This window comes from Pteronotus mesoamericanus, unplaced genomic scaffold (assembly GCF_021234165.1).
Source record: "Pteronotus mesoamericanus isolate MK-2021 breed Mesoamerican mustached bat unplaced genomic scaffold, CSHL_Meso_final contig_59, whole genome shotgun sequence".
Classification (NCBI taxonomy): Eukaryota; Metazoa; Chordata; class Mammalia; order Chiroptera; family Mormoopidae; genus Pteronotus; species Pteronotus mesoamericanus.
Genome location: NW_026555206.1, coordinates 5643738 through 5670434, shown reverse-complemented (window position 1 = coordinate 5670434; position 26697 = coordinate 5643738). Strand labels below are relative to the sequence as shown.

General features: G+C 42.8%; 1 protein-coding gene across 2 annotated transcripts in view; it reads left to right on the top strand.

Moving 5' to 3' along the window:
- The window catches only part of GRID1 (glutamate ionotropic receptor delta type subunit 1), a 714118-nt gene that overhangs the window by 640387 nt on the left and 47034 nt on the right, over positions 1–26697 (top strand). The gene's annotated exons all lie outside the window — the stretch shown is intronic.

Below are 26697 nucleotides of genomic sequence, written 5' to 3'. Positions count from 1 at the left end.
TGCGGGCTGCCTGGGACTATTTGGTCTGCTTTGTCCTGGTCTTAAAACTTAACCGCCCTAGTTCCACTTTATCTCTTGTTCTGGTGAACATTTTGGATTTTGAGATCCTGTTTTAGAAATAGATTCTAGGCTTAACACTGACATGAATCTGGCTGTCTCGGGGGTTAAGAAGTCTGGCTCTGAGGTTATCAGAGGAGGCAAGTACTGTCACACAGTCCCAAAGCATCAGGACAGCTAAGAATGTGCAGTCCAAACATGGGAGCTAAAGAATGGGTTCTTCAGCTTGTTTGCAAACAGCAGCCACTGTAGAGTCTAGGCCTTATTTATTTCATTTCTTCCCCAAACAGAAAAATTATGGTTCTGATAACTCTGCCTGCCATTAACTAATGGCAAACTCAGTCACTAATTGTGCTTGAATCTGGTGAGCAAGTGAAATTAATTGTCCTTGCAGAGCCTGGCCCCTGAAGACTTGGGGGAGAGCAGAAAGGCAGGTGTGCGGAGAGCCAACCATATGAAAATGTGGAGTTTTAACAATCAAGTCAGATCTTCCGGATTTAGTGGGCACTTAAAACATGCTCACTTCTATGCCTCAGAGTTTTCTGTAACTTGGAAGTAGGTGCATTTCAAGCTTTCATCCGCCAGTTTGGGGCAGGGAGAGGCTCCTTGGAGTCTGCATCTCCATTTTGGTGTGTTTGACCCCACAGCCAAAGAGCTCCAGGCCTCTTGCCCCTAGTTGGGACCCCTACAAGTAGAGCCTACGCTGAGGATAATTACACAAATTATCCTCAGGGTTGTGGGTTGAAGGAGGAAAAGCTCAAGAAAGTCAGAATGAAGGAAATAGGGCAAGGCAGGGAAAAATTGCTAAGCAAGGATGTGTTAGCAGCTAGAAACTAGAGCCCCAGAGAGTTGGTCCTACCCTCAATCAGACAAAGGGGCTGGTCTTTTATGGTCCCATTCAGTAGTCTGCAGGTTTTCCCCTGCAAAGGAGATGGGAGGGGGGTAATTTCTAGGGAAGGCAGCTCCCCTTGTGGAGAGCAATGCTCCAATGCCATTAGCAGGTCTGGCTGATCTCCCTTCCATGAGCAGGGACTTGGAATAAACCTATGTTCTTTGCTGCCATATCCCCCACCTCTGCCATTGTAGCTTATCCCTGTGGCATTGCCTAGCCTTTTTTAGTGAAGACCACCTGGTGACAAGAAGGGCAGGAGGCAGCATTTGCCATCTGCCCTTGATCAAGCCTTGGATTCTGAACCTGGGGCCTGAGTGTGGACCTTCATTCCACTCATGGCTCCCCTGCAGGTCCCTGCCCTCACAGGATACCTGGGAAAAATGCTCACAGTGTCTCCCCATGGCTCCCTGACACAGACTCCACCCTGGCCTCTGATACTGCTTCACTGGTCAAGAACCAAGCACAAACAGACACCTGCACAACTGACACTTCCAATTTTGCCATCCTGGGGTCCACAGCATTTTTATACCAGGGCCCTGCTGGACACTGAAAAGATATTATTCCTCTTATCGCTGAAGTTTGAATGCTGACTTCATTGTGCTTATGATCTCCCTCTGTTTGGGAGAGATAAAGATGGAAAGAGAGGTATCGGTTCACTTTCTACTATATAAACACATTTTAATTCACTTGCTTTGTCATTCTCTCAGACAACTCCCTTAAGGATCTTGAACCATAGTCTGATGAACTGGATCGGGGAACCCTCAAATGAAACACATAAAATGCCATCCCTCAAAGCAGCCTTGCCCACCAGCAGTCATCCTGCATTGCTACTCTAAGGTCAAGGGTACCTCCTGTAGTATTTTGCCCCAAGTTGAGTTCTTTATTGTCCCTAACCTGGAAGAAACTGGGGCAGAAGGCAGAGTAGAAGAGAAGGGCATTTGCATTCTAGACTGTCCATGCAGGACCAATTGCTAGCCCTGGTGAAGCTCGTCCCTCCTTCCCAGCTATACCTCTTATGAGTATGCTGCCCCGGTGTAGACACTCACACTAGGTTCCTTCTGGACGTTGTAATAGTATAAATAATTTCTGAAAACTTTTTCTGAGATAGGTTTCTCTTTTGTAGGGGGCAATTTTCCTAAGAGGAAATGACACAAACTGATAGCATTGAGCCTGATGGACAATCTCTTATCTTCCAAAACAGCTGTAAAGCCATTGATAGAACATTGAATAATAACCCAGAGATGAGCTCTAAAAAACATTTTTAATTCAGTTTAGGTACACCAAATCTTTACATTTCTGAGCTTCATGCCTAGTGTTTGCCTTTATTTATCTCCTCCTGGGATGAAGGGCCTAGTGTGTCTTTGGCTAAGATTTGCATGAGTAATGAATGAATCTCCCATTAACATACATTAGGTGTGTCAGTGGCAGGTAATCCATTAATCTCTATTAGGGATAGGTATATGAAGCACTTAAAAGAAGTCTGCAGTGTCAACTAACTTTTAATTTCTCTTGTACCAACTGATATGGCAGGGTCCCACAAAATGCTAACTCTGTGATTCTGAATAACTCTAAAACTCTCAGTCTCCAAGTACTCATCATTCCGAAAGGATAAATGACTGCAGTTGATTTCATAGGATAGTCATCTTAATCAATGTAATCTGATTCTTAGAAAATTATAAAAGGTCATATGAGATATAACATGTAAGCTTTTATAACTCATATATCTGTGAAACAGGACTTTTATGATGTATCTTGAGTTTTGCACTGTGCAGCAGGATACTCTCAAGCTGTTCTCTTTGATTTGGTTTCTCTTGAACACACGCTTTCTGGATAGCTGGTCTGTGGGAAGTTTTCTGAGGGACATCTAGAACCATGTGGAGAAAGATGCAGACTTTTTAATTTAGGTGACTACATGGAGAGACTAGCCCACAACTTTGTAACTAATGGGCAAGTCATAGCATAGAAGCCAGAGAAAAAGCCCAAAGAGAAGGGCATGTAGTCTAGAAGGATGGATGACGAGGGGAGCAGAAAGGGATTCACATCTGAAGTAGGACAGTGTGGCAAGGAGGACAGGTAGAGCTGTGGGAAAGAGGAGTCAACAATTTTTAATTGAAGCTAAGTTAAAAATTGAATCTATACATGCATGAGAATGATCTGAGAGGAATTTGTAGCTGGACTAAAGCAGAGAGAGATTGGAGTCATGGGGGCCTAAGAGGAGAATGCCACACTAGATGGTGACAGGAGAAGAGACTAGGAATGGAAAAAAGAAAAGGTTGGCAGTAGAATTCTATTGATTAAAAACAGTAGAGTTAGAAAGGAAAGGGTTATTAAATAGACCTAAGACTTTATGTTTGGGAGATTGAAGGGATGGCAGTGTCCTTAGGAAATAGAGAAGCTGAGAGAAAGAGCTAGTTGTGGAATAAGGGAGTTGAGTGGTGGAGCTCTCAGAGTGGACAATCCCTATTTTGGTATTCTGGACGTGTTTGTTGCAACCCTGTGAGAGTGAGGGGGTCTGATGGATAAGAGAGAAGCAGAAAACCATCTAAAAGTGAATTGGATGAGAGAGAGGAGAAGGAAGAGGTGATGGCTTGAGAAGAAAGGGAAGAGGCAAACCAGTGTTGTTACCAAGATGGATGTCCAGGGAGCAGGCAGTTTCCAGGAGGAGGTGGTCTGCAGAGTCCACTTATGCAGTGTGATGTGGGCCCCATTGACTGAGGGGTGGGAACAGAAGGTGAAGGTGCAGGACCTGAGGGGCTGTGGAGGATTCATATGTGCTTTTCATGCTCTCAGTTGTCAGTTCTGTCTTTATAGATCCTACATTATGTCTTTAGATTCTCTTGTGCCTGGGTCCCATTTTAACCTTGTGATGTTGTTTTTGGACCTTTTTCTGAGGCATCTTTTTTGTAGTCTTTCTTTCTTGAGGGGAAGTGTTCCTTCAGTTAATGATTCAATATAGAAATACACTGGGTATGTAAATGGCAAAAACAACCCTGATGACTCTGCTTCTAACACACATCTTGCTACTGACTCAGCATTTGATGCCCATTTCGGAGCCTTCTGGTTTTTGGAGAGTCTGTATACCAGCATTTCCAAAGTAAATTCACAGTAATACTATTTTCCTGAGATAGAAATAGTGGGGCTAAATAAAGTTAAGTTTCCTTTTAAAGGATGTCCCTGAGTCTTTACTATATTATTATGCATTGTGAGTCTCCAAGAAAAAGCCACAGTGTTCAGCATTTCCCAAATGTATTTTATTATGAACTCTCCTTTAAAAAAAATAAACATTTATTTCCTAAAAAACATAAAAAAGACAATTCAATAAACTAACTTAATAAAAATATTTTCATCACATTTTTAAAGGAAACAAAATTCTTTTTTTTTATCACATAAATTTGCCAGTATTCCTTACTGTAATCCAGAACATAACAGAATATATTCTGCGAGATGGGAACCTGCAGTTTTTCCTTAGGCAACTTGATCTAAGGATTGGAAAAACCAGGACCCACAATGCAGGACAGAGGTAGGAAGCCATGAGGGGAAGAGCTGGGAGTCACGCTGAAATGCAGGAGGAAGCCTGGGATGAAAATTGGGTCAGGAGCCCTGTGAGGGATGGAGATGTGAAGGATGAGCTAGGGGCTTCAGAGAGTGTGAGCATTATTATATGTGGATGTGTTTTGCTTTTTATTTTCCCCAGCTGACTTATTCACATTGGATCTCATTTGACTTGTATGCCTCTCTTCATGTCCCCTTGAGAAGCTCTCAGAGTCCTCCCAGATCCCCAGTTCTCTCCTTTGTGAGATAACACTGGCTTCCCAATGATGCCGTCATTGCAAAAGAGATGGCATCTGTAATGCACTCTGCATGTTGCCTGGCACACAAGGGTATTTAATAAAGAGGAGAGTCCCCCAACAGTCTCCACCTTTACTTCCACACTTCCCCATCTGAGGTGGACTTCGTGGAGCCAGAGGAAAATATAACGCCCTGGACTTGGATTTTGGCCATGAAATAGCCATTGACCATGGCAAGATGGGATGGGACCTCAAGTTTGTTCAGGCCTGGAGTGGGAATCCTGTGATTAGCTCCGTCTGTGTTATCCTGTGTTGGAATCAAAGGAGTTCCTAACTTGGGTAGTAATTTCCAGACAGCTGACTCTGCCAGTGCAAATCCCCAGGGGTTGCCGTTGTGTCCTCTGGGTCACTTTGTTTTCCCATTCGGCTGCTTGAGATCTGGACTTCTTAGACCACACTCCACTGTCATGACTTGCCTTTTGGACTCACAGGAAGAGTCATGAACTATTGAGAACACACTGACCAATATGACTCTTTGATGTGCTACACAGAGTGTGAATATTGGTGGCCTTCCCTTATGAGTCTTGTCTTACTCCACATTTGGAACAGGGGATGAAGCCTACCTTTCAGCAGTGATGAGTTCTGCTGCAGCCCTCAGGCAAGGTGCAGAGTCTATGGAGCAGGGTCTGAGAGTCTTGACTACTCACCAGCTGTGTGCCCTTGGGAAAGTGACTGTCCCTTTTGGGCCTCCTTTTCTTAGTCTATGAATTGAGGTAATTTTGCATGATTTCTAAATTTCTCTCCCACCTTCCACAGAACATTGCACGAGTGGCTTCTCCTGGCTCAGCACACCAAGAAAAATAGGCTTCAGTGTAAGATCAAGAACAGAATTTTCCCTCTGCTGCAGAGCTCTACATCGAGAGGACATATGTCAGCCCAAACAGACCCACCATAAGTGCCCCCCGCCCACACACACTGTCATAGCCACACACACTGCTGCTCACACACAGAAGAGAACCGGATCTCTTTGTGCATTGCCTTCTTATATTCCTCCTCTCTGCTTTTGGCTGAGAAGGGCAGGGCTGGTGCTATACTTTCCTCTTTAGGATTTCTCTTGGCACCTCTGTGTTGGAACATTTCCTACGACTGTGTCTGACAGTTTGTGGGAGGTGTGTGGGTGCCTGATGCCCTCACGTGGCTAATGTGCCTTATATTATAATAATGGCAGTGTGAACACACAGCAGGTTAACACAGGCTTTTTCTCTGAACATGGGAGCACTCAGCTGGCAAGATGTGAGTGATCTCTGCAAGGCTGGCTTTTGCTTGGGACTTGGGGAACAGTGAGAATATGGGTGCCCTCCCATTTAGAACCCTGGCTGAGCCTGGATCAATGGAGACATGGAGAAGGAGGAGATGCCATTCCTTACTGGGGAAGGAAGCTGAGTCAGACAGCAGAGCCAGGAGCAGAGTGGTACTGAATAGTTATCAGACTTTACAGTAATGATACACTCTGCCGTAAGACATGCTGGACTCATCCATTCAACAACTCTTTGTTGATTATTTACTATGTTATAGGCACTGTGTTCAGTTCTGAGGACATGATGAGGGAGAAATCAGACCTATCTAATATTTTCATGGAGCTTAAAGCATGGAATTAGTGTTAGGAGTTCAGGCTAGGAAGCTGTATTACCTGAGTTTATGTCCTGGACCCAATATTTAATAGAGGCATGACTGAGCAACTTGCTGAATCTTCTGGGCCCAAGATTCCTCTTCTGTGGATTGTGACTTAAAATAGGCCTACCTAAAAGTGTTGTCCTGTAAATATCCAGAACAGTGCTCTGTACTTAGTAAGCGCTCACATATAATCTTTTCTTATTTGTATTTCTTCTTTTTTTGCAAATTACAGATTATCAGGGCAGCCAGAAAGCAAATATGAGACATATAATATACATAAGACTTTGGTTAAAGAAGAAGAGGGTGCTACACATAGGATGCTGAGGATGGGGGTCTCTTCTATCTTTCTTTTTTTTTTAATTGTTATTCAAATACAGTTGTCTCCATTTTCTCCCCACCACTCCCTCTCACCCCACCTATCCCCACCTCCCATCTACTCTACTTTTCTGATATTAATGAGACTCAGCTCTTCTCTGTCTGTTCCTCTCTGCTTCTGCTTAGTTCTTGTCTTGTTACAGCCCAATAAACATGCTCTGTTGAACTAGCTCATTGGCACTGTTGGAAGAAGAGATAGATATGAGGAACATTGAGGAGGTCAGCTTAATCACACCTTTTAGGATATGACAGATGAGGGAAAAGCTGAAGTGAGGGGGCAGGGCAACCCCAGTCCTGGTCAAAGGCCTGGGTAGCTGATGATGGCTGACCTGATATAAGGTGAATGGGGAAGCAGTAGACTCAGAAGGGCACCAGGAGGTCTGGTTGGGACAGATAAATTTTAGATGTTTATGGAAATGCCCAACAGCTAATGACTATAAGGAAGCTCAGGAAGGCCTGAGGTCACATCCCCTACAGTATATGAAATTGGGGAATACAACACAGTTGGCTGTTAGGAATGATTTACTGACTATAGAGAAATTGACCTAAATAAAAAAATACAAACACCAGAGTTTCTGAAATCATCCACCATCTCCTCATGCCTTACAAGTTAACCCCAATTAAATCTTGTACTTGTCTATCCAAGGTTTCCAGTACCTGTCCTCCCTGGGGAGGAGAGTCTTGCTGGTTGGAAAGTCAGAATCCCAGTGTAGCCTCTGCTTGCAGGAGAGGTCGCAGGAGATGATGGTCTTGCAGAAGGAAGCTCTGACCCTGGGAGGGTTGTCCCTCCAGGAGAACCATCCCAGGACAGGGACCCTGGACAAAGTCTGTTCATTCTACCCTGGCCTCTGTGCTCCTGTTTCATCAGAGCAGTGTGGACAAGGGGTTTTAGTTAAACATGGTTTTGAATTCTGTCTGAGCCATTGACTAGCTAGGCCTCAGTTTCTTCATCCATAAATGGCACCACTCTATCTGTCAGTATATTGTGAAAATTGAGTGCATAATAACTATCCATTAAATTTCAGCTACTCCCCAGGCCATATGAGGAGACATTTATAAAAGTAATGACTAGTTCTTTACAAAATGGGTAGGGTATCAGATAGTCACTCTTGGTCTAATTTCTTTGTCTGATTTTAGGAGGCATCTGCCAGAACCAGAGCCATTACCTCCATGGGTGAGCTGGACACACTTCTTTCCACCCTCCCTGTGGTGGAATTATGCTGATCTTGCCTGGTAATGTGCCTCCCTTCCTGAGATAGCCTGGAGATGCATATTTATGTATTTCCAGTCATCACCCCAGAGCTCAAATTTTGCTGTCCTTGGTGTCACTTTAATTAATACGCTTCTGTGTGCTGGGTGACAAAATTAGGTTGCAGGGGTGGTAGGCATTTATATCACGATCAGAGAGAAAAAGGTGTTTTGTACCATTTTTCTTCTTGAGCTCCATTATTAATCTTTGCAATCAATACTACTTTATTTTTGGCTCCAGGAGGTGGTGGAGTGGAATCAGACTGTCAAGCAATTTAAGGCTACATCTGCATAAGTAATAGAGATAGCTTGGTACTTTCACTCTAGGTGAAAACATGTGTCCCCAGCCAGATGTGGCAGTGCCAGGCTCTGTGATTCTCATGCCAACTTTATGATCTGTTTGATTTAGGTAGAGTGCCTGGAACCTGCTGGGACTAAGTTGTTATTAAACACCATCTGCAGTTTTCACTTTAATTAATATCATAAGAATTAGGATCTCATGCTTTAATTACCATGTTAACCCTTTACAGTCATGGGAAGAAGAAGGGTAAGTGGGAGTGTGGATGAAGGGGTTCTTTAGAAGATATTGGATCTATGTGTTAATTTCCTTTATTTTGAGCCCTGTAGGTTTTGGCATGTGGGCTAGTCACTGCCCAGATGTGACCTTGGGCCTGCTGTTTGCTTATGTGGAAAGGAAACTGGAGTGTATGGGCCTGATAGAGAAGGAGTTCACTGAAATATAAGTCACACCTAATTCGTAGACTCTGACAGGGAATTAACTTTCTACAGCATCATTAATAATAATTATATAATGATGATGATGGCATCAATATATTACATTGAATTATTCTTACTTTACTATAGTGCACAATATATTATATATATACTGTATATTTGTGTATGTGTGTGTGTGTGCATGTGTGTGTGTATATATATATGTATGCAATGTGTTATACAAGTATGTGCTAGGAGTTGCCTAAGCACTGTACATAAATTTTATCATTTCATTTTTACTACATTCAGCTTTTATTGCTGATGAAGTAACTGAGGCAGAGAACCAGTCCACACAACTGGTGTGCACCAGAGCCTTGATTCAAATGAAAGCTTGCTTGAATCAAAACCAATGCTTTTCAGACATGCATCACTTAATAAAATACCCATGTTTAAAGTTGAAAGGAGAGTCTCCAAGTTGAGAGGGGACTTATTGTGTCCCACTAAATTTCATTTCCTTCAGGGGAAATGAAACTTCAGCTTCCTATATTGCTGCCATCACCCCCTCCACAGTACCCATAGCTGTGGCTTCAAGCTCTGCTCTTAGTGAAGAGGCTGCGCTCATGCTTGGGTTCCCCAAGCACAGCTAGCATTGGCTGGGACTGTGAAAGTGCTTCATCAGCTCATGTGGGATTAAAAAAATGAATTCATTTAGACATTATAAGAGATAAAAAACTGAAAACATAAATTGCGAAGCCTGAGATATAAGTCTAGTCTCAAAGTAATCCCCCAGTTCCCAGGGAGGAGCACTCTCGAGTCAGACACTGCTAGGAAAACTTTGCTCACATCAGTCCTTGCTGCAGGACCACTGATGAGTCATCTGTCCCATATGCCATGCTTCTTCACTGGAAAATGGAGATGTTTATATACACTTACCACTCTTGGCTTTTATGAGGATTTGACAGGGTGTCTGGCACATGGTAGGTATTCTTTAAATAGCAAGAGTACTCTTGCTCATCCATATGGCCCCTCAGGCTAACTGTGCAAAGAGGCTATGATCTCAGACTCCCAGGTAGGAGCTGCCATACTGGGTATCTCAACATATCTGTGCTTCAGCGCTGTTGCACGTTAAGATCAAGTGACTATTCCACGTGGCTGGACTCATCTCAAGGAGACTGGCATCAGGGATGCACATGTCATGCTAGAGGGGAACTGTGTCTTCTATACTCTAGGAGAGCCCAAGGCTCATCAGAGGCTAACTGGCTAATGTATTTCCTTATTCCTCAGGCAGTCACTGAGCACTTGCTGTACTAGATTGGGCTGGGAGTTGGTGGGGTAACAGTACTATAGTAACATCACCATGTAATTGACATATGACCATACTGCAAAGGTTGCCCATAAACAAGGGCTGTTTGTTTGTTTGTTTGTTTCTCTCTCTCTCTCTGGCTCCCTCCCTCCCTTCCTTCTTTCCTTCCCTCCCTCCCTGTTTCCCTCCCTCCCTTCCTTCCTCCCCTTCTTTCTTTCTTTCATATATTCCTACAGCAAAGATTATCTCTTCCTATTATGTGCCTGGTCCTGTTAGTCCTAGAGATTAAAAAAAAAAAGTGACTGAGAAAAATATGGTCTACACCTTAATAGAATGGCATTTGGTAAATCAGAGGAGTCAGCATACCAGTTACTCAATACAGCTGAATGAGACAAGTGCAATGATGGGGAAGTGTTGGGGATTGTCAGAACAAAGGCACATATTAGTTTCCTGGGGCTGCCATAACAAAATACTACAAATTGGGTGGCCTAAACAATAGAAATTGTCTCACAGTTCTGGAGGCTAGAAATTCAACATCAAGGCGTTGGTGGGTTTCGTTCCTTCTGAGGACCGTGAGGGAATCTGTTCCAGGTGTCTCTCCAGCTTCTGGTTGTTTTCTGGCAATCTTTGCCATTTCTTGGCTTGTAGATACATTATATTGTAGATATCTGCCTTCATTTTCAGATGGTGTTCTCCCCATGGTGCATGATTGTTTGTGTCCAAGTTTACCCTTATTATAAGGACATCAGTCATATTGGATTAGGGCCCATGCTAGCAACTTCATTACACTTGATGACCTCCTGTAAAGATGCTACCTTCCAATAAGGTCACATTCTTAGGTACTGTGAGTTAGGATTACAACATACCTATTTTTTAGGAGACACAATTAAACCCATGAAAGGGGGAATATTTTAGACTGAATCCTTGAAATAGTGATATGCAACTCAGGACTCAGAATATGAGGAAGTGGCTGTGTGTTTAGGAAAGAGAAGTGTCCCATGTGGCAGAAGAGAAGGGCCAGAGGTAAGAGAAAACACAGTGATCTTGGGAAGGCATCTGGCTAGAACATAAAGTGTAGGAGTGGTGGCTGGAGAACCAGGTGGGCACAAATAGTTCTTCAAGGCTCAGAGAATTGTGTTAGGAGGGGTCACTTTGTTCTGAGGAGAACAGAGAGCTATGAAATGTTGTGAAGACAAACCTCATGGTCAGAACTCACCACAGCCTCCGCTGAGAACCTTGTCATACCAGCAGGGACCTGTGTCTCCCACAATGCAAGGTACAGCTCTGATCTGCTCAACTTAGTTTTCCCATTAAACCTGACATGAGAAAAATACTGTACATGACTCAGTTCAAGCATGGGGGGACACAGGCTTTTCTTTGGGAGATAAGTCCTGTGGTTTGAAAGGAGAATGGAGACTGTGTCTGGCTGGCACTGAGCATTGGGAAAACAATGTTCAGGGGTGGAGGGAGGTGGGACTCCCAGCAAAGGCCCTGGTCTTCTGACTGCTTCCTCACTGCATCCTTCCATGGCTCATGGAACCTCTCATCCTCCTTTTGAACCCTTTTCTATCTATCTTTTCATGCCACCTCCCTCTAATTTGTTGACCTCTGCTTTTTCTAGCCTGACTGGTCAGACCCATGAAGGATATTTTCAGAGATGCCTTTACAGAGAGTTGTGAGCATTCCCAGAGTTGTTTACCTGACTAGAACCTCCAGAGTAAAAGAAAAGGATGAGGCTGCAGAGATGTGTAGCTTATACATCATTCATTTACTCAAACAAACAGAAATACACTGTTTACAGAGTAATTCTTGTGATCTGGGCATCAAGATCCAGGTACAGCCTGGTCTGGTGCTTTAGGCTTGGAATCCTGGGAGACAAGAGTCATGGCTTCCATCTTGCCTGGCCAGATGCCTGGAGAATGGAGCAGGAGGGGCCACATTCAAGGGTGAACCTTGTTTCTGGCAGACATGGTGATCTGGAGTGTGAGCAGGCACAGGCCACACCGTCTTTGAATAACACAGACCTTTGAGGGGACCCATGGAATGCTTTTTTCTCTAGGAGATGGAAGCAGATTCCTCCTAAAATCGACTCTCCCTGCTGAAAGACACCCTTACCTCATGGAGGAAGGAGTTGGCTTTGCTTTGGGTTTGTGGCTGGTTTTTGCACATTTTCTTTCATCCCAAGGCACCATGGGGGCAATATTATATTACTGTGTATGGCTTTGAGGATGGTTAATTTGCTTTGCCCTGCCAAGTGAAACGTGGCTGTGGACTCAGTGTGACCTAGATACAAGGTTCTGTGGCCCTTACTTCAGGAGAGGTGGTTGCAAGGGCCCTATAGGTGCAAAGCTCCTGACATCCAGACAATCTGAGTTTTAATTGATAGTGGCCTGTTCTTTGTGAGGTCCTTGCCACAGTAGCTCTGCGATCCTAACAGATCTCAAAATGAGATTCAGTTTTCAAAGTAAACTATCATGTTTCAGAGAAAACAGTCCACAGTGCTACTTTGTTGGAAGAGATAATCCTAAATAAAATAAGGTTTTTAGTTCCACCCAATGCCATTGAATCATGAAATACCACAGAGGGGGGAAGACCTGAGAGATTATCTTGCATAGAGGTTTTAATTGCAAATGTTTACAGGCCATACAGAGAATGTTAATGTGGGTCTAAGACCAAGTGGAGTGCTGCAGCTTGCAGTGACCCAGAAATCACATGCACAAGTTAAAAGCATTCAAATTCAAAACAAACACTATGCTAGCTCAACAAGCAACTTATGGACCTGTCACGAAGACTGGCATTTTATAGCCATGACACAGTGTACTTCTCTCATTGAATAATTGGGATAACTGAGGCACCCATTTATTGTGTCTCCCATGGACCATCATTAGTCTCAGTGCTTTGCCTGAATTTGTTCAATCTGTGACTGTCCCTGTTGGGTAGAGGAGGAAACTGTTGCACAGAGAGGCTGTGTAACTAGTCCGAGGCCACAGAACTAGCAAGCAGTAGAGTTATATTCACAACCACAGTCTGACTCCTTTACAGAAGTTCTGGATCTCTTCTCTGCACTGCCACCCCAGTACAAGTGCATCCTGGTGATTAGAGCATCGAGGGGCACCTTGTTGTCTGGGCAAGATCCAGAATCCAGGTCCTGGACTCCCAGTATGGTAGCACCAAACTGGATTGTGTCGCTTCCCTTATTTGCTCCAGCTTCTCAAGAGGTAAAAGGTCAAGGTGTAGAACTAGGTCTTTGCAGCCTGAGAAGACTTGTATACATGTTCAGGAGGGTCTTGGGTAAATTGGTTCATCTCTCATTTTTGGAGAAGTTAGTTCCACTCTCAAGGCGAGGGCAGTAATAACTTCCTCCCAGAGCTATTGGGAGGATCTAATTAAGGGAGTGACTAGCACAAGGTCTGGGTCCTTGTCTGGGTCCTGGGTCTGTTTGGATGCCCCCTAAATGCCAGTGTCCTTTTTACCCATGGGGCTGCAGAAGCCATTGTTTATTTTCCCATCAATTTCCATGCTGGCTTATGTAGCGTTCCACAGCTGTTGGACATTCTGCTCCCATCAGACAGGGTACTGATGGATATGGGCAGAGTTGTCCTGAGTGTTTTGTCTAAACCCTAAGAAGTTAATGTGATGAGTAATTATCTTAGAAGACAAAAAGCATGGCCAATCTGAGTTCTGCCACCATCCTGATGCTGCAGTTGTAGGCAGTGTTCCTCTGAGAAGGGCAATGGTGCCTATCTCGGGAGTGTAGCAGACAGTCTACTACCAGCCAGAGAGAGTGCTGAGTGGAGACTTTTTGGCTTGCAGGGTGCCTGGAGTGGCGTGGCTGGCACTTATCATTACTAATGATGCTAAAATAGCTTTTGTTCAACAGAAAATCAGCTGTAACTGAATGGTCTGATCATCCTTAGTTGGGGTTGGTTTGGGATCTCTGAGGCACCACAGATATACAGGCCTAGAAAAGCTCAACATAGTAGGCCAGTAAGCTCAACCTGCTGTGGCCTGGACCAGCTTGAAAAACCTGATCATATCTTCATCTGTAAGGGGGATGAATAACTCACCACAGAGGGTATTTCTGAAGATGAAACAAGCCAACCCTCATTCGGCACTTGGTGCAAAGTAGGGTCCTTCCTTCCCCTGATCCCAAACAAGACTTATCAGTAATAGAATACACCTTTATCCTTCCTATTCCCTTTCCTTACTTTTTCTTCAGAGTCTAGGTCCTTGTTAAATTTTTTTTTTTTTTTTTGCAAACTGATTCAAAGCAGTTAACATGTTGTAGCTACATTTAATTACAGCTGGTTTTGTATTGTTCAGTAACAGGCTCACATGTACTGGTATTTTCTTGTTAGCTTTCCCATGAGGGAGGGGCTGGAGCCTCTTTTTTCTTGCACTATGGGTGCTGGTTTCCCAGGCCCATAAGCAAGCTTGAGGGGTAGATGTTTCACGTTCTGTGATCCCTGCACTAACTGCTGCTTTGTTTGGTTTTTCTGTCGCACAAATCTGCCTCCTGTGGAATCGCCACCATTTCACTATAACTTCTTTACTTCAAAGTTTGTCAGAGCAGACTGTAGTCTGAGTGTCCCAGCCCTCCAACAATACCCCTTCCTTCTTTCCTTTGTTCTTCCTGTCCTGGGGTTCTTCTATGAACACTCATAAATGAGCACACTTAGGCCCTAAACAGGTATGTATACTCATGCATGCACCCATATGTGCAAGCACATGGACTCATGCTTCTCCTTAGCTGTGCCTTAAAATGCATGTGACAGCTTTCTGTAGTACCTTCCCACTGCCAATTGTACAGGATACATGCGCCTGCTCATCTCACGCATACACAGACCCTATAATTGTCTACGGAAATTCAATAGTTCATTTTCCAATCATTTTTTAAAAATATTTTTTATTTTTAAATTACACTTGACATAAAATCTTATATTAGTTTCAGATGTACAACTCTGTGATTAGACATTTATATAATTTACTAAGAGAACACCCCAACAAATCTAATACTCACCTGGCACATACGTAATTATTACAATATTATTGACTACATTCCCTATGCTGTGCTTTACATTACCATGACTATTCTGTAACTACCACTTTGTGTTTCTTAATCCCTTTACTTTTTTCACCCACTCATTCCCCCAGCATCTCTCCCATCTGGCAACCATCAAAATGTCTTCTGTATCTATGAGTCAGTTTCTGTTATGCTTGCTTGTTTGTTTTGTTTTTTAAGATTCCACATATAAGTAAAATCACCTGGCATTTATCTTACTCTTACTTATTTTATTTAGCACAAACCCTCTTGGTCCATCCATGTTGTTGCAGAAGGCAAGGAATTTCATTCCTTTTAATGGCTGAGTCATATTCCACTGTGTATATTACCACTTTTTAATCTATTTATGGATCCTTAGCTTGCTTCCATATTTGGCTGTTGTAAATAATGCTGCAGTAAACATGTGGATACATATATCTTTTTGATTTAGTGTTTTGGGTTTCGATGGATTAATATTTGGAACTAGAATTGGTGGGTCTTTCTTTGTCCTTGAAAGCCTTTACTTTAAAGTCTATTTTATCTGGTGTAAATATTGCTAACCCAGCCTTTTATTTTGTGTTGTTTCCATTGTCATGAAATATCTTTTTCCATCCCTTTACTTTCAGTCTGTATGTATATTTCAATTTGAAGTGTGTCTCTTGTAGATAATATATCTAAGGGTCTTTTTTTTTTATCCATTCAGCCACTGTCTTTTGATCAGAACATTTAATCCATTTGCATTTAAAGTAATTGTTGAGAGATGAATATTTATTGCCATTTCATTATTCATATTTTGATCTTTTTTTCATGTTCTTCTTCCTAAAGAAGGCACTCTAACATTTCTTGTAATAATGATTTGGTGGTGAGGAACTCTTAGATTTTTCTTGGAAGCTCTGTATCTGCCCTTCCATTCTAAATGATAGCTTTGCTGGGTGGAGTAATCTCGGTTGTAGGTCCTTGCTTTTCATCACTTTGAGTATTTCTTGCCAGTCCCTTCTGGCCTGCAAGTTTTCTGTTGATCTGACTGTCTTATGGGAGCTCCCTTGTTCTTTTCTCTGCTTTTTCTCTTGCTTCTTTTAAGATTCTCTCTGCCTTTAATGCTTGGCGTTTAAATTATGATGTGCCTTGGTGTGCCCTTCTTTGGGCTCATCTTATTTGTGACTCTCTATGCTTCCTGGACTTGTATGTCTATTTCCTTTACCAGGTTAAGGAAGTTTTCTGTCATTATTTATTCAAATAGATTTTCAGTTTCTTGCTCACTCTCTCTCTCTCTCCTCCTTTTGGCACCCCTATGACACCAATGTTGGGACACTTGAAGTTGCCTCAGAGGCTACTATCCTCAATTTTTTAGATGCTTTTTTTTTTCCTGTTTCTTTTTAATTTTATTTTAATTTATTTTTTCAAATACATTTGTCTCTGCCTCCCCCCCACCAGTTTCCCTTGCCCCCTTTTTTCCTGTTTTGATTGGGTATTTTCCACTTCCTTATCTTCCAAATTTCTGATTTGATCCTCTGCTTCATTTTCTGGACTATTGATTCCTTGTAATGAATTCTTCATCTCAGTTAGTGTATTCTTGATTTCTGACTGGCTCTTTTTTATGTTTCCTATCTCCCTGTTGAAGTTCTCACTAAGTTCATCTAATCTTCCCCCAAGTTCATTGAGAATCCTTACAAGCAGCGTTTTGAACTCTGCATCTGTTAGATTGCTTATCTCCATTTAGTTAGTTTAGTTTTATTTTTCTGGAATTTTGTTCTGTCCTTTCATGTGGGACATGTTTCTTTGCTCCTCATTTTGGCTGCCTCCCTGTGTTTGTTTCTATGTGTCAAGTAAAGCCTCTACATCTTCTGGTCTTGGTAGAGTGGCCTTATGTAGTAGGTGTCCTGTGGGGCCCCATGGCACAGCCTCCCCAGATACCTAAGCTGGACACTCTAGGTGCACCTCTCCCTACTCATGTGGACTGTGTGTACCCTCCTGTTGTAGTTGAGCCATGCTTGCTATTGACAGTCATGACTGTAAGCCCATTTCCCCATCATTTTTGCACTTTCATTACATTATACTATCCTGTAACTACTTTATGAGTAATTATCCCATTGATCCTATTACTGCTTCTTAGTTTTCATTATTTCTGTTTTTTCACAGTAAACTGTTAGATGTTCCCATATTTTACTCCTCTCCTCTATGTGTCAATTTCACTTTCTCCTTTTCTGCTAACACTCTTTGTTCTCTCCCCAATCTCTCATCTGTCAAACTGAAGGTGATTTCACATCATGTTCCGATGACTCTGAGCTTACTTCCTGCAGTGTATTTTGCACAATGGTTTTGATTGCCAGTTTACTTGTTAACCCTCCTCACTTACCTGTGAACTACTTACCATTATCGGCAACTAAGTGTATGGGTTTTTGGATCAAGTAGCCTTAACTGGGAAGGCAGCTCTCCCACTTGCTGCTTCTGTGACCTTCTATCACTTACTTCATCTACTTTTGCCTTTATTTCTTCATCTATAAAATGGGGGGATAATACTAGCTACATGAAAAAGTATTGCCAAGGTTAAGTGGAGGGGCAATACAAATGAAGAATTAGCACAGTGTCTGCAAGTTAGTCTGATTACAGCTTTCTTTTAGCATATAGCATAGCTTCCTTGACTGCCTGCCCAGGAAGTTGACACAATAGAGGGGCTCAGTCACACATGTGAGAAGAAAGAGAAATGGGAGGGAAGGATGGTGAAAACAAAAACCAACAGGGAGAGAAGGGGCTCAGGCTGTTTCTCTGGGGCAGAGGAGGATGCAGGCTCTGCCAGGAGGCAATGAAGGCACCTTCAGAGCCTCCTGAAAGGCTGCTGCTCTGATTTGCATTTCAGTCACATTTATGACAGCCTCATAATGGATTAAGAGCCCTAGTACTGATATATTAAAGGTTAATGGTGCATACTGCTTTCGTATTGATTTGTGGCAGCAAATATTTGTGGGTATTGAGAGCTGAGAGCCAGCCATGTTCTTGGCAGATATTGGTGGCTGACAAAGCTATTTGTGGAGGGCTCCCAGGAAGTCAGGGGTGGGGGCAGCTGGTCAGGGAACTGGGGATGCAAACAGAGGTTGCTGGGGTTCGGGTTCATTAGGATCCTCTTAGCTAATATTGACTTCTGTTAGATCCATAAGAAAGCTGAATTTTGAAGCTTCAAAACCCTGAGGAGGGAGCCTGGGGAGAACCCTGCTTGACTCCTGGGCTCCATAGTCATTAGTTCTTGGGCTGGCTCTGGTTACAGAGCTCTCTGTTCTGCCTTCTGACCCAGGGCTGGAGCATTTCCATTTAAGCTCCTCAGGCCATCACTATGGCTGCAGATTACTGAGCCACACTTGTCCTGAAAGAAGGCTTGTCCACCCTAAATGAAGACTTCTAACAGGATATAAAATCTGTGTTTGAAAAGTGAGAAAATATCTAATTCATTAATGTATTCATGCATATAACCCTTGTTTATATAATGCTGTGTTTCATTCTCTATTGTAGTTAGGCAGACAAATTATCCCAGTTTGGCTGGAATTTGCCTGGTTTTAGCACTGAAAGTCCTGTGCCCAAGGAAATCTCCCTGTCCTGTGCAAACCAGGATAGTTGGTCATGTGGTTATAGGCACTGGTGATATAGCAATAAACCCAACAACCCAACCCCATTCTATGGCAAGAACTGACATTAAACATCTAGGGATATATTTCTTTGTTTTTAACACATAATTTCAGGAAGTGTTTTATGTTCAGGTTGTGTTCAGGTAGTGTTTTATGTAGGATTGTCAAGAAAAACCTCAGAGAGAAGGTGACCCAGAGACCCAGGACATGGCAGAACTAAGCCAGTTGGGAGATGTGAGGGAAGAGTGTCCCAGGATGAGGGGAAAACAATTACAGAAATCCTGAGACAGGATGACAGGGAGCCCAGGGTGGTGAGAGCAGAGGTACTGGGGTCCAGATTGTATGGGGCCTTTTAGGCCATATGATGATTTTGGATGTTCCTCTGTGAGATGAAAAGCAATTAGAGGGTTTTCAGCAATGAAGTGAAATGATCTGACAAAGGATCACTTTGTCCCCTGAGCAACAGACTATAGAGTTAGAAGTGGAAGCACAAGGCAATTAAGGAGATGATTTCAATATCTAGGTAAGATGCAGAGGGGTCCATGGTGAAGGTTATGAGAAGTGATCAGATTCTGGATCTAGCTTGATGATAGCAAATATCCAGTATGCTCAGATTTTATGTGAGCTATGCAAAGAAGGGAGAGATCAGCAGTGATCCTAAGGCTTTTGGCCACAGCATCCCAAAGAATAGAGAAACACTTGAGTGAGATGGATGAACTAGAGAAAGAACAGATTTGGTGGTGAGTTTTGGGGTGTATAGTTCAAAAGCTTAGGTTTGAATATGTTCAATTTAGGGACCTATTAGCCATCCATACAAAGATATCATGTAAGCAGTTGCCTGGAGATGATAGCATCAGTGGCATCAGGCAGGGGTGGGGTAGTCCACTGGAGTCATAAGTATACAGAGTATATATACAGTGTGTGTGTATATATATAAGTATGTATATATGCATATGTATATGTAGATGTATATGTATGTGTGTATATATGGACTTTTTCCAGACAAATATATATCCAATCATTGTTAATGTAACAGGAATAGTTTGTGTGACGTTGATGTAACCTGGAACCCAAGAACAGTGGACTGGAATGCACATGCATGAACAATGACAACTTCACTGTACTAGGTAGTGGGAGCGGTAGACGCTGTTGAGTGAGAATGTGTACTGACTGGCCATCACATTCAAAATGACTGAGCAAGCAGAGCAACCAATCTGCATCAAATTTACATTAAGCTTGAACATTCCTCCACGGAAACTATTTGGATGATTCAGGAGGCCACAGCTGTGGGCAACTGGTGATTGGCAGCTTCATGATAACAACATATCTCCTTGTGCATCTTGTCTCCAGCAGAGTTTTTTGGCAAAACATCAAATCACCCAGGTGACTGAGCCCCTCTACAGCCCAGATTTGGTACCCTGCAACTTGTGGCCTTTCCCAAAACTAAAATCACCTTTGATAGGGAAGAGATTTCAGACCATCAATGAGATTCAGGAAAATACAAGGGACAGGTGGCAACTGGGAGAACGGTGTGAGGTCCCAAGGTATCTACTTTGAAGGGGACTGAGGAGTCTTTTTCCCTAGGTACAATGTTTCTTGTATCTTGTATCTTCTTCAATAAATGTCTTTACTTTCCATATTACATGACTGGAATACCTCCTGAACAGACCATATATATGTTTATTTGAATATTTATATTTATATTTATTATTCATATATAAATCCATATATATATATATATATATAAATCTATGCATATGGATTTCTATATATAAAATCTCCAATTAGCTTGACTAGCATGGTGAAAGGGGTATTACTAGAGGAGAGAAGGGATCTCTGAACTGAGCCTGGAACACCCCAAAATTTAGAGTCTGGGAAGAAGAGAACTAGAACAGATATGGGAACATCTTCAAGGTTGGAAAACTAAGAAAGGGTGATGTCCCAGAAGCCAAGTGAGGGAAGGTTATCAAGAAGAACAGCACAATTAAGTTTGTCAGATTCTCCTGTTGGGGTTTAAGGGAGAGTGGGTATTGGCCCTCATATTTGGGAGATCATTTATGACCTTGACAAAAGCAACTCCAATTCAGTGGTAGGATGAAAACTTAATCAAGGTAGGTTCATGAGAAATGTGAAGAGTGTGATGGAGATGGTAACCATAGATAACACCCTGGAACACTAGAGAGCGATTGGAAGAGCTTCTACTCTTAAAGTAGGACTTTTTGTTTATGATAGAAGATATATGTGTGGACATGCCAAAGGAAATGATCCATAGAGAGAAACAATTTCATGATGTAGGAAATTGAGTTGACAACTGGAAGAGCAATGCACTCAAGAAAGGAAGAAAGTCTGGGATCCAGGAAGCAGATAGAGTTATACATACATAGGAATAGGGTAGAGCCACCACTTTAGAAAGAGAGCAGACAGGTATTTTGTGATTTTAGAAAATGGAGTTCTTTATACAGAGGCAAAGTTCTTTACTGATTGCTTCTACTCTGTTAGGAAATAGGAAGCAGGGTCATTTTCTGAAAGTCACCTAAGAGAATGAAAAGATGAATTGAACAGACGAATTCAGAATATTTCCAGGCAGCATAAGGATACACTTGAGGTTAGTGGTCATGATTTTAAAGTTAGACCCATCATCATGCTGGTTTTCAACCTGGATTTTCCCCAGTCATAGTCACTCTAAACACTGAGCTGTTTTTTATTTTATTTTATTCATTCATTCATTCATTCACTCAAATACATTTGTCTCTGCCTTCCCACCACTACTTTCCCCTGCCCCTCTCCCACCTTCCTCCCTCAATCCTTCCCCACTTTGGTTTTATCCATGAGTCCTTGATATATGTTCCTTAGACTTGACCCCTCCCTTCTCTTTCCCCGCCTACACCTCCCTCCTTCCCTCTTGACTCTGTTGCTTTCTTTTTTCTTTCAATGTTGCTAGCCATGTTTTCCTTGCATCTTTGTTTTGTTGGTTAGGTTCCACTTATAGGTGAGACCATATGGTATTTGTCTTTCGCCCCCTGGCTTATTTCGCTTAGCATAATGCTCTCTAGTTCCATCCATGCTGTTGCGAAGTGTAGTAGTTCTTTTTTTCTTTCTGTTGCGTAGTATTCCATTGTGTAAATATACCATAATTTTTTGATCTGATCATCTACTGATGGGCATTTAGGTTGCTTCTGAGCTGTTTTAAACCAGGTTTGAATCTTCCAGAAAGCATGAACTCAGCACCTATTGTTTGTCAGACCATATGTGAGGTGACAGGGATCCAGAAATGTACACTGAGTCCAGCTCTGAGGGAACCCACTGTCAAGGTGAGGAGGCAGACACATCAACAGCCATAAGGGGTAAACATTAAGATAGGCTAAGATGAGAACATAGAGAGGGGCATGGGTCTGGAGGGATCTAATCTTCCTCTTGGAGATGACAGCTGAGAGGATTTTTGGAGGACAGGCAGGTTTTAGTCCCATAAAGAAGGCAGAGTAGGCCGTTTAACATTTCTTGCAATACTGGTTTGGTTCTAGTGAACTCCTTTAGCTTTGCCTTGCTCGATAGAGTAGTCTGCGTTGTAGGTCCTTGCTTTTCATCACTTTGAGTATTTTATGCCAATCCCTTATGGCCTGAAGTGTTTCTGTTGAGAAATCAGCCAATAGCCTAATGGGGAGCTCCCTGCAGGTAACTGTCTCTCTCCTGCTGCTTTTAAGATTCTTTCTTTGCCTTTAATCTTTGCCATTTTAATTATGATGTGTCTTGATGTGGGCCTCTTTGGGTTCATCTTGTTGATCTCACTTATATGTGGAATCTAATGAATAAAACAAACTGATGAACAAAATAGAAACAAGAGGCATGGATATGTGAAACAGACTGACAACTATCAGAGAGGAGGGGTTTGGGTGGCTGGATGAAAAAAGGTGAAGAGAGTAAGCAAAAACAAACATTTATATATAACACATAGACACAGATAACAGTGTGGTGATAGCCAGAGGGAAAGGGGGGTGAGTGTAGGTGTAAATGGGAAAAAAGGGGGAAAATGAGGACAGAATGAGATTTTGTTTTGGGTGATGTGTGCATGATGCAGTGTGCAGGTGATATTTTGTTGAGTTGTACCCTTGAATCCTGTACGGTTTTGTGAACCAGTCTCACCTCAATACATTAAAAAAATAAATAAATAAAAGAAGGCAGGATACTGGCATGAAAGACATGCAATGAGCTTCTGTGAAGGTTTGAAGGCCTGAGAGAGCAGAACATCTGCCGGACTGGCACCCAAGAGCAGGGTAGCCTGAGGCCAAGTGCCCTTTGCCAACATGTTAAAGTTCCCTATCTTGGACTTAGTGAAGGATATGGACACTCAACCTCTGCTGCATGCGAAAACCTCAGCCTAATACCTGAGCACTGTTATTCAACTTGACAGGTGATTGATGCTCACAGCCCCCACCCTCAGAATCTATTACTGCACCCTCTCATTTCCAGGGTCCAGGCTGAGTTTGGCAAGTCAGCAACACATGACAAACTTGCCTTCATTTCAGAAAATCATGTTGGGCCATGCCTGCTCTGCTTTGGCAGCCAGGACACCAGGCCCAGGTTGAATTCAGGCAGGAGGTTCACAGGTGAGGGAAACTCCAGCCTGCACAGGTGAAAGAGCCTGTGTCCTAATAGGCCCTGGACATCTGAGATGGCTTGGGCTCCTCTGGGTTAGTCTTGCTCTGAGGACTGAATATACAACTATGACAGTCCCATGGAGTCTACCCTCTACAGCCAGCAGGGCAGGCATTTGATGGGGGCGAGGGAGTCATCTGTCCTCCTAGTGGATCTTGGCTGCACTGGGCTGAGGGAGGCTCTGGGACATGGAGGAGAAAGGATGGCACAGAGCTAAGTTTTCAAGGCCTGGTATTGACTTTTTTCAGGCAGCAGAAAAATTCTTTAAATCATTTAGATTGTACTTGTGTTCACAGTGTTATAAAAGTACAAATTTTACAGAAATATATTTGTAAAAAGTGGAAACCTCACACCTGTTGGGTGCTTATTCCTCCTACTTTTGTCCCTATATTTATTTACATTTATTAATTGTTCATTTTACAAGAATGGAAATATACTATACACAAATGCATTGAGGTTGGTTTGTTTTTTTTTAACACTGTAGTTTATTTTGGCCATCTTTTAATTTTAACAACAATCAAAGAAATGGGATTTAGAGAGAAAAGAATGTAAAGGGAAGTTTAGGGAAGGGGTTGAGTACATCTCAGCTGGGCAGTTGGTACACACAGGGCACTCTGTGGCCAGTATGCGGGGCACATGTTAAGAGAAGGGCTTTGTGGCCTCCCATGTCCTGTAAGGATGTGTTTTCCTGCCATGGGCCCTGCAGCTCTCATCCTGTGTACTCATGCTGCGTGAACCCGACAGTGTTCCTAGCTGGGATTCGCTCTGCATCACTCTGATGATGGATTTTGTATACATGGAGCCTGGTGTAAGACCCCAGCAACACCTTCCCCAGGGTTCCTGGAACGTCCCCTGCAGGTGTTGAGGGAGCTGTTTCAGAGGAGGAGAGGTCGACAACCCCTAAGCCTGCTGGCCTTGGTCCTTAGAAGGTCAGGCTTCCACCCTCTCAGCCACCCTCAGCTGTTTCTCCTCTCATCTCCTCTCAGCCCAGTGCAAGGAAAGAAAGATGATGGAGAAACACATGCTGTGGATGTCCACTCCAATGGCTAACACACCCCCTGCGTATGTTATATTATCACTCACTGCATCATTTTCCATAGTCCTCATTCTGCTTTATTAGTCTTCATTGCACTTTTTATCACTGACTACATGACATCTGGGGTCAACTGACTATGCCCCCACAGGCCACATCTGACCTACAGCCTGTTTTCCTTCAGCCTGAAAGCTAAGACTTTTTCTTTATAGAAACATTTTTAAAGTGCTTCAATTAAAAAAAAAAAACCAACACAAAACCAAGAAATATGCAACAGAGTGAGTATATGGCTCTCATTACTCATATGTGTACTGTCTGTACCTTTCTAAAAAGTTTTCTGACCCTGGGATTGCATTAATTATTTGTATCTTTATTGTTGTTGTTTATATGTTTATTTTTCTGTCACCTCCACCAGGTAAACTCCACAAGGCAAGAACTTTGTACTGTTCATGCCATATCCTTAGATCTTGCACAGTGCTTGACATTAGCAGATGCTCAGGAAATATGTTTTCATGAATGAATGAATGAATGAATGAATGAATACCCCTGGAAAGCCTTCAGAGTCCAAGGTTGAACTTGCTTCTTGCAGTGTCTCAGCCTTCACCTTGAAAAGCTTGGGTCTAGGGGAACAGAGAATGGTAAATGTGGCAAAGTTTGGGCTAGAAGAGCAGTGCATGAGAGAAATATTAGAGAGAACCCAAGACTTCAGGGGAAGACTTCAGGGGAAGTCTTGGGCAAGAAGACCCAGGAGAGATGGGGAGATGGCAGCTCTGGTACCTGAAGGTCCTGTAAGCAGGCTGTGGAAACACAGCCAGGCAATCCCCATTGATGTGTGAGCATCATTTCTCGTGGAGTCAGACTTGAGAGATAGAAAAGTGAGATGCTGGAATGATAGTGAAGGCATCTGTGGCTGTAGTTAAGACCAGCAAATAACAAAAACAAGCTCTCCATTCTCTTGTGTCTTTTGGGTCACTCCACTACCTTCTTTTCTCTTTAAGGAGGAATAAATAATAGGGCTTTGGGATTTAAATGTATCAGAGCCATGATTATAGCAACTCCACAGTTGTTGAAATCTGGTTTACATATGGTGTATATTGATTCTGCTCTTGTTGCAAGTGTATTTATCTCATTGCCAATGTAAATATTTCTGTAACATGCATAGATGTATCTATAAATTCTGCATTATTGATTTTTCTCATGTTGCAAACACATTTATCTCTTCTTTAGTGAAAATGTATCTATGAAATAGTGAGATTGATTTATGGAGAAAGGGATGGGTAAGGAGAGTGCTGAGCTGGATGGACTGTCCTTGGCCTTGGCTGAAGGAGACCTTTCGGATCTACCAGAAAGTGCATATTTAATTGTAGGAAATTGTTTTCAGAGGCAAGGGATGCTTTCAAAGTCCTTTTACAAAGTATTCTCATTTTATCACAGGAGTCATCTATGCCTTCAGTTAAGAGAGACCCCCAAAACAAGCACTCCAGGCCAGGAGATATAGAGAAGCAGCTTCCGCAGGTCCAAAATCCAGTTTCAGTTGGTGTACATTTGAGTGAGAGATATTGACTGAACTTGGAAGGGAGGCTAAGCTTTGCCATGGGAGGATGCCAACACTGAACGTTACTAAAAGGTGAAGTACAGAGATAGGCAGCAGACCACAGAGATAAAGAGTAAGCTACAATGTGCACATGCCTGCACCTTGACACCTAATTAGGGAATCCAGAGTAGGTGGGCAGCCTGGGGATGATGCCTTTAAAGTTATCTCCTCTAGCAGCTTCCATCACCCAGATGCTTACAACTTCCTCAGGGAGGCTTCTGCTGAGCAGTTACCATCATGGGCTACAAAAACTAGGGTCCAGGTTGTCTACCAGGGAAGTTTGGTGTCTCCATGCACATCCTGGGGTTCAGACTTTCTCAGATCAGATCGTCACTTTAGGCAGGTGCCTGAAGATGGAAGATTGGGTGCTGGTAGTCAATCATTTGCATGTACTTTGGCAACAAGTGGGAGACAAGATCTACCACAGACATCTTACTGGAGAGACAGATGGGCAGATACCATGAGCCTGGAAGCACTGGAAACATGCTGCCTGGCCACCACTACTTCCATCCAGGTGTGACCACCTGGGTGCCATCACCCATTACTCTTTAATGTGGCCTTATGTGACTTACCATATTGATATGTCATTCAATGATTTGAAGGACTTATCGGTAGCATAACAGAAAAGCTAACTTTTATTAAACATTGACTACATGCTGGGTATATGCCTGTGATCTTTAATCTTCACTCATCCTGTTAGAAAGGTAT